Source organism: Crocuta crocuta, unplaced genomic scaffold (genome assembly GCF_008692635.1).
Source record: "Crocuta crocuta isolate KB4526 unplaced genomic scaffold, BGI_CrCroc_1.0 scaffold129, whole genome shotgun sequence".
NCBI classification, from domain to species: Eukaryota; Metazoa; Chordata; class Mammalia; order Carnivora; family Hyaenidae; genus Crocuta; species Crocuta crocuta.
In genome coordinates, this window is record NW_027551571.1 from 3699224 (window position 1) to 3706522 (window position 7299).

Here is a 7299-nt window from a genome sequence, read left to right on the forward strand (position 1 = left end):
TGGTTCTCAGTGGCCGTCTTCATATTCACATGGTAGCCTCCCTGTGTCCTGTCTGTCTCCAAATTTCCCCTTCGAAAAGATACCAATTATATTGGATTAGAGCCCACTAATGACCTGAGGGTAAGTGATTACCTCTGTAAAGACCCTATCCCCATATAAGGTCAGACTCTGAGGTACAAGGCTTAGGACAAAGTTCAACCTGTAATACGTGTCCTGTGTCCTGTCGGAGGCCACTCCCTGATTACCATATCTGCAAGGCGGAGCCAGGGTTCCGTGGCTTCTTGTTTGCCTGGTGTTATTTATATAATTTTTTTTTTATGTTTTATTTATTTCAGAGAGAGAGAGAGAGCGTAAGCAGGGGAAGATCAGAGAGAGAGGGAGACAGAATCTGAAACAGGTGGAGCCTCTGAGCTATCAGCCAGAGCCTGACATGGGGCTCAAACCCACAAACTGTGAGATCATGACCTGAGCGGAAGTCGGACGCTTAACCGACTAAGCCATCTGGGCGCCCCTGTCTGGTTCTGGGACATTTAGCTGCTGCTGCTGCTGCTGCTGCTGCTGCTGCTGCTGCTGCTGCTGCTTCTTCTTCTTCTTCTTTTTTGGTTTGGTTTTGTTTTCTTTTTAATGTTTATTTCTTTTTGAGAGAGGGAGAGACAGAATGTGAGTTGGGGAGGGGCAGAGAGAGAGGGAGACACAGAATCGGAAGCAGGCTCCAGGCTCTGAGCTGTCAGCACAGATCCCAACGCAGGGCTCGAATTCACCAACTGAGAGATTATGACCTGAGCCGAAGTCAGATGCTTAACCAACGAACCATTCAGGTGCCTCTGTTCAGCTTCTTTTATTTATTTATTTTAATGTTTTGTTTATTTTTGAGAGAGAGAGATAGAGACAGCGTGAGCAGGGAAGGGTCAGAGAGAGAGGGAGACACAGAATCCGCAGCAGGCTCCAGGCTCTTAGCCCAACGCGGTCCTCGAACCCATGAGTCATGACACAATGACCTGAGCCAAAGTCGGATGCTTAACTGACTGAGCCACCCAGGCGCCCCTGTTCAGCTTCTTTTAAAGTGAGCTCAAGACTGCATTCCCGGTCTCCTGCAGCGGGACGCCCTCCAGGCCATCCTGCACCCGTGCAGGCAGAGTGAATCCCTCTCTCCTGTATGGGCCACTGTCCCTCCCACTGCCGGCAACCAGACTACGGACAGTTCTGACATCTCTTTCATCCATTACCTGTGAGCTCCCAGAGGAAAGGAAGAGGGCTTTCTCTGTGAAGCTCAGCGCAGAGCACAGTCCTTAGCCGATGTTTGTGACATGTATAAAGGACACAGGGATTGTAAGTGGGTTTCTCCTCCCCTGTTAATTCCATCCAGCTGATGATAGAAGACATGTGTGGAGAAAGACTGAGGGTCTCTGGAACCATCTGGAAACTGTGCCGTGTGCAATTAGCCACATCTCTTGTAGGTACAGCTGCGGTGTTCAGGGCTTTCCTTCGGGTATTTGCCAGTCAATTCTTAGGGGTTGCAGGGAGTATGATACTAACTTGAAAATAGAAGAAAATAAATTCCTGGGTTTTCAACCAAAGAGCAAAGGATGCCTGAAAACGCTGTCATGGCTTTGTGGAGAAATGGCTCCAAAGAAATATGAGGAAAGCTTACAATGTTCCCCAGTGAGGAGGACCCAGAACAGGCACCAGGCGGTCATTGCATAGGATGGAAATGGATGAATGGATGGAGCCAATGCTAGGAAAATATGTGCAGGAAGAATTCCTGGAGGACACAAAGAATTCCATAATATAGAAGACAGTTCCAAATTATAGTTGGTAGGTTATCAAGCACAGTATATGTTTCTACTAACTGGGGAAAAGAATACATATTACTACCCCCAAATCCTTCAGTAATTTATCATAGCCTTACAGTGTAGAGCTTCCATATGATGGGAAATAAAATAACACCCCAAAGAGGAAAACACAGTTAAAGAAAATATAGTTCACAACTCAGTTTCCATATGCAAATAGGCGTGAACAGTGTATTCATCTGTATATAATAAATTTAAACTTTTGAAAAATGAAGAAGTAAATTAGGGCATATAATGTCTGCCTCAGAATGGAGATACATGAGTTTTAGATGTGGTCCCACGAGAAAGACAACGTTGTGTTAGTCTGTATTTTCATTAAGTTGCCAGGTAAACACCTTCGCATATGACGTTGTCCAACATTTGTTTTATACCTGAAAAAAACAGCGGGGGCAATCTCATATCAAATCTAGCCATATCTGAACAAGAACTAATTAAAGAGCCAAAGCTTCCTAGACACAGAAAATTTCTGGTTTAGCAACTACTCCCTACACATTTTTAAACATTTTAGTAAAAATAATTTAAACTTTTCAATTGAGTGGCGGAACGGATCTTTCACGTACTTGCCATTTTAATAGGGTCCCTATAGCTTTCAGTGGGGTGAATATCAGGAGGAATTTTGAGCTGAAATTTAAGACTAGAATTTTCCTGTCTGGTAGCCCTTTGAGGGGAGCAATGTGGCATGCAAGGGCATGCCATGGCCGTGGAGTAGCTGTGTGCGGGCTGCAGCCCTTAGATGACAGGGCCATTGGGGTTCCCACGTGGACCGGTGACCCCACCCTCCTGGCAGTAGCTGATTATCAAGGAGCATGCACCCAAGATGGATTTTTTTCTTCTCTGTCAAACGAAGTGACAAAATGATTGCATCACATGCTGCTGAGTGCTGGAGTTTTCAGAGAAAACAGTTAGTGCCATGGCAACTCAGAGCCAGATCCATTCAATTACTCTGGAAAATGAGAACAGAAAGCCCCAAGGAGAGACTCAGACCTAGCAAGCAAGTGATGATGGCACAGGACACTCAAGAAATCTCATATGATTGTGTCACCCCAGAGAAAGAGAGTGACACAGAGAATAGTGTCCTGTGGGATTTTTCTGATACTATGTGGTGGTTCTTCTTCCTTCATTGTTAATTTAAACTAGCTTAAGTGTGTATTTATTTCCTTTTGGTAAATATCTCTGAGGCAAATATAAATAATATGCAAAATAAAAGTTTTAAAAACCAAAGATATTGCTTGTTAGAATCTCTACAAGAAAGAGAAACAGGGATTCTGACTGAAGCGGCTGTGGAGATCGGGATGCATTCCATTCATTGAGAAGCTATAGTATCAGTCACTTTGTATACAGCATGGCGATGTCAGAGATGGGGGCAGAGCTTAGCGTGAGCTCCCCCAGTGCTGCTTTTTCTAGACGAACAACAAAACCGGACAAAAATCAGTGTAGACAAATGCGAATGATCTGTTTGGTGTAGGAATCAAAGCTTTCTTACTGTAGCCTGGCTCTGTCCTGTCTTTCTGAAGAGAAAACTAGGAAGAGATACAGTGAACCCAGAAAACACTAGATCTGGCCAAAAAAGGAAATTCTACAGACCTAAAAAAATGAGGCTTCGTTTTGGAATGGTAGAAGCACCGACTGTCCTACAGGAGAACAATTCTGTAGGGGAAGTATTAAACGGCCAGTTTGCATCATAAGCAGGTCAAAGATTTGGAGGAACTAAGTAAGACCTGGCTTTGCTTCCATTTCTCCCAACTACTGCATGCTTGCATCATCTTGACCTTGCCTAATTGAAACGTGATTTCACTTTCATCTGTTTGTATCCTGACACGCAAGACCACAATGAAGCTCCTGATAGATAGGTCCCATTTCACACCGCATCTTGTCACTCAGCATTTGAAATTGACCCAGGCATAGAAGTTGCTGCTTTGCCTAATGGCTGTGATCATTATTCACGTGTTTTAGTCATTCACTCAAAAAGTCATTTCAGCCATCTACTATGTGCCAAATGATTGGCTGGGTATTGTAAACACTAGGCAACAGGACCAAGCCTTTGCCCTGAGGAAGCTGATGATAGGGTAAGGAACACAAAGTAGAACCCAAAAATGGGTGCCGGTCAGCCCCACGTTCTGTAAGGACACCCTGGGAAGGGGATGTAACCAGACCATTGTCAGGAGTCTGAAAGGACTCTTCTGGGAGGAGGCTACTCGTAAGCAAAATCCTAAAGGAAACCACACTTGTCATTGATGGAAGTTGGGTAGAAGGAAAAGAAAATGAATAAATGGTGGCTTTTATCATTGGCTTGTGAGGTCCTAGAGACCGCACAGCACTCTCCAAGCATCATCTTCCTGGATCTCCGTTGCAGTTCTGGGAAATGCACGGTGCACATGGATGGGGAACAAAAGGAGGGAATTGGGAGACATTCCCAATTAGAATCATTCAATAACACAATCAGCTCTGTAGAAATAGTGAGCTCTCGACTTCTAGAAGGACTCAGGCAGCCGCTAAATGAGCTCAGAGCCAAACAGATGACTGAGCATGGAGTTAGGGATCATACTTCCTCAGATGTTTATAAGGGCCCATCCAACCCTGAAATTTTCTGACACTAAAGCATTTTAGAAGATTTATATAGCAGGTTATTTGTTATGATAATGTATTGGATGATGACTAATATTGTTACAATGTGCTAAGATCTGATTAATCTGAGTAATCATAACATATTTTGGCAACAAAATTATAATGCAAGATTTCTAAACATTTGTTAGATCACCAAGAAATTTCTATCTCCTGAGGACAGAGGGTTGTAATAATTTTGACCCACGGAGCCCATATGGTTATAATGAGTTCATATTCATTATGTATATATTCAGGAAAATATGTTTATTGATTGAAAGCACATTCATTTCGATTTTAATAGTAGCTGTGATAATAGCCCTATATTGTGGTCTCCCAAACTTGTCGCAACAGAAAGATTTTCATGTTCCTCTTCCCCCGATCGCACACTAGCGAGAAACCAAACTGAATGCAAGTGTCAAATTTCTCATATGTAAAAGCCAAGAAATTAGCACATATGTAAAACGATTAAGGAATTTATACGTGTCTATTCTAGATAATGTAAATATAGGATGCTTGATTGTAGGCTGTATTTAAAGGCAAAGGTCTAGATTTGCTCTATAAAGCTGCTGTATTCTTTGCTTTAACCTGAGAGAATGTGGCTCAGTGATTTAAAAATCCCTTTCTTCGGGGGTTTGAAGAGGCTGGAGCAGAGCGGTGGGCATTGAAGTGTTTCGGCACAGAAGCATTGAGAAGCACAGACAATTGACTATGCAATTGTAGATGAAACCCAGCAAACAAACCAAGTAAAAACAGAAGTGAAAATTAAGCCCTTTAAAGGAAGTCATAGTCAGAGGTGCACTAAAAGTTGAGCTTCTCTCCCAACCCTCATGATGCCCAGCCACAAAACTTCACGGTTGACTGTCATTTACTGAAAGCCTCAGCTGACCAGTTTGCATATTTTGGGAGAAGGAAGGCAAAACTTCCCAGATCTCCTCTAGCATCGTTCATACAACCAGATGACCAGTTTTCTCACATTTGAATAACTCTGAAATTGATAGGCTCATTACAACTCATATTAATAGAAAGCACTGTATCATTACGTAATTGGTGGCACTTTTCCTCCTTCGAGGTACACAAAACGTGCACACATCTCTTACGTGCCATCTTAGATTTGCTAAAAATGTTGCATTTTATAATCCCGACTTCTGGTCTACTCATTTGATTTCTCCTTTGTTCCAAGAAAGGAAGTTCTCTCGCATCTGCTGCCTTCCCTTCGACACGTGTTTGTATCTTCTTCCCGCGTGTCGTCTCCAGAATTTTCCCTTTCCCTACATGTCTGCCAAAACAGGGGTGGTCCACAAGCACTCAAGATTCTCAGGCCCCTTCCAGAATGCAGAGACGTTTCTGAGAAGCAGTTTCCCAGCCAGGGGCCATTTTTCGTAGCCTTCTGCACTTAGGTGGGACCGCAGTCTGATTGGAGCCAATGGAAAGTCAGAGGGAGTAAAGTGGGCCCCTTCTAGCTGAGGAATTAATAAGCTGGCACGCCCCAACTCTCTTTGCCTGACCGGAGGGATTTGGGTTAGCAGAACCATAGTGCCAAAGGAGTTGCAGTTTAAAATGATTTAAACATCAAGACGTGACATTATTGTACCCCCGATATATGGAAAGTAAGTGCTGCTAGTTATTGGAGTCAATTTCGAGGGTGGTTCCATGACATTTGTGGGGCTGGTGGGAAGGGCAGCCCAGTCACTGGGACAGGGTTCTACATTCACAGGCACTACCTGTAGGGATGTGCATGGTCTCATTCCTCACTCCGGATGGCTTTGCTTGCAAAGCCTAGAATGTCAGTTGAAGCAATAAGGAACCCCAAGTCATATACAAATATATTATTCCTGACGTCGTTAGAGAGTTAATGATGCGATGGGGCCCAAAGGGGATAGGGTGTCCATCGGGAAGGAATGTCAGAAGGCTAAGCTGATACTCTGAAGTCATTTTCCCCAGGGGGCATTTGCCAAATCTGTTTACAGAGCAAGAGCTTGAGAATCTGGGGTTCGCCCCATCGGAGGCCTGTGCTTAGTAGGAAGAAGGGATTGTGATAGAGAAGCTACACAGGGTAAGCGGCTAAAAGCACTCAAATCACTCTAAAAGTGGGCTGGGATCCAAAGACAAATAGACAAAGGAAAGAGAATGGCAGGTGATTCTCATGAGAAATAATAGAAAATGAGTTTCTTTTTTTAATTTTTTTTTTTACAAATAGTTTATTGTCAGATTAGTTTCCACACAACACTCAGTGCTCATCCCCACAAGTGTCCTCCTCCATGCCCATCCCCCCTCCCCCCCACATCCATCAGTCCTCAGTTTTTGTCAGCATTCAAGAGTCTCTCATGGTTTGCCTCTCTCCCTTTCCCCCACCATTTCCGCCCTTCTTCTCCCCCTTGTTCCTCCGTCAAGTTCCTCCTAATCCTCCTATACGTGCAAACATATGATATTTGTCCTTCTCTGCCTGACTTATTTCGCTCAGCATAACACCCTCAAGGTCCATCCATGTTGCTACACATGGCCAGATTTCATTGTTTCTCATTGCCATGTAGTATTCCATGGTATAGATAAACCACATCTTCTTGATCCATTCATCTGTTGATGGACACTTAGGCTCTTTCCATGTTTTAGCTATTGTGGAGAGTGCTGCTATGAACATTGGGGTACATGTGCTCCTATGCCTCAGCATTTCTGTATCCCTTGGGTAAATTCCTAGCAGTGCTATTGCTGGGTCATAGGGGAGTTCTATTGTTAGTTTCCTGAGGAACCTCCACACTGTTTTCCAGAGGGGCTGCACCAGTTTACATTCCCACCAACAGTGTAGGAGGGTGCCCGTTTCTCCACATCCTCGCCAGCATCTAGAGTT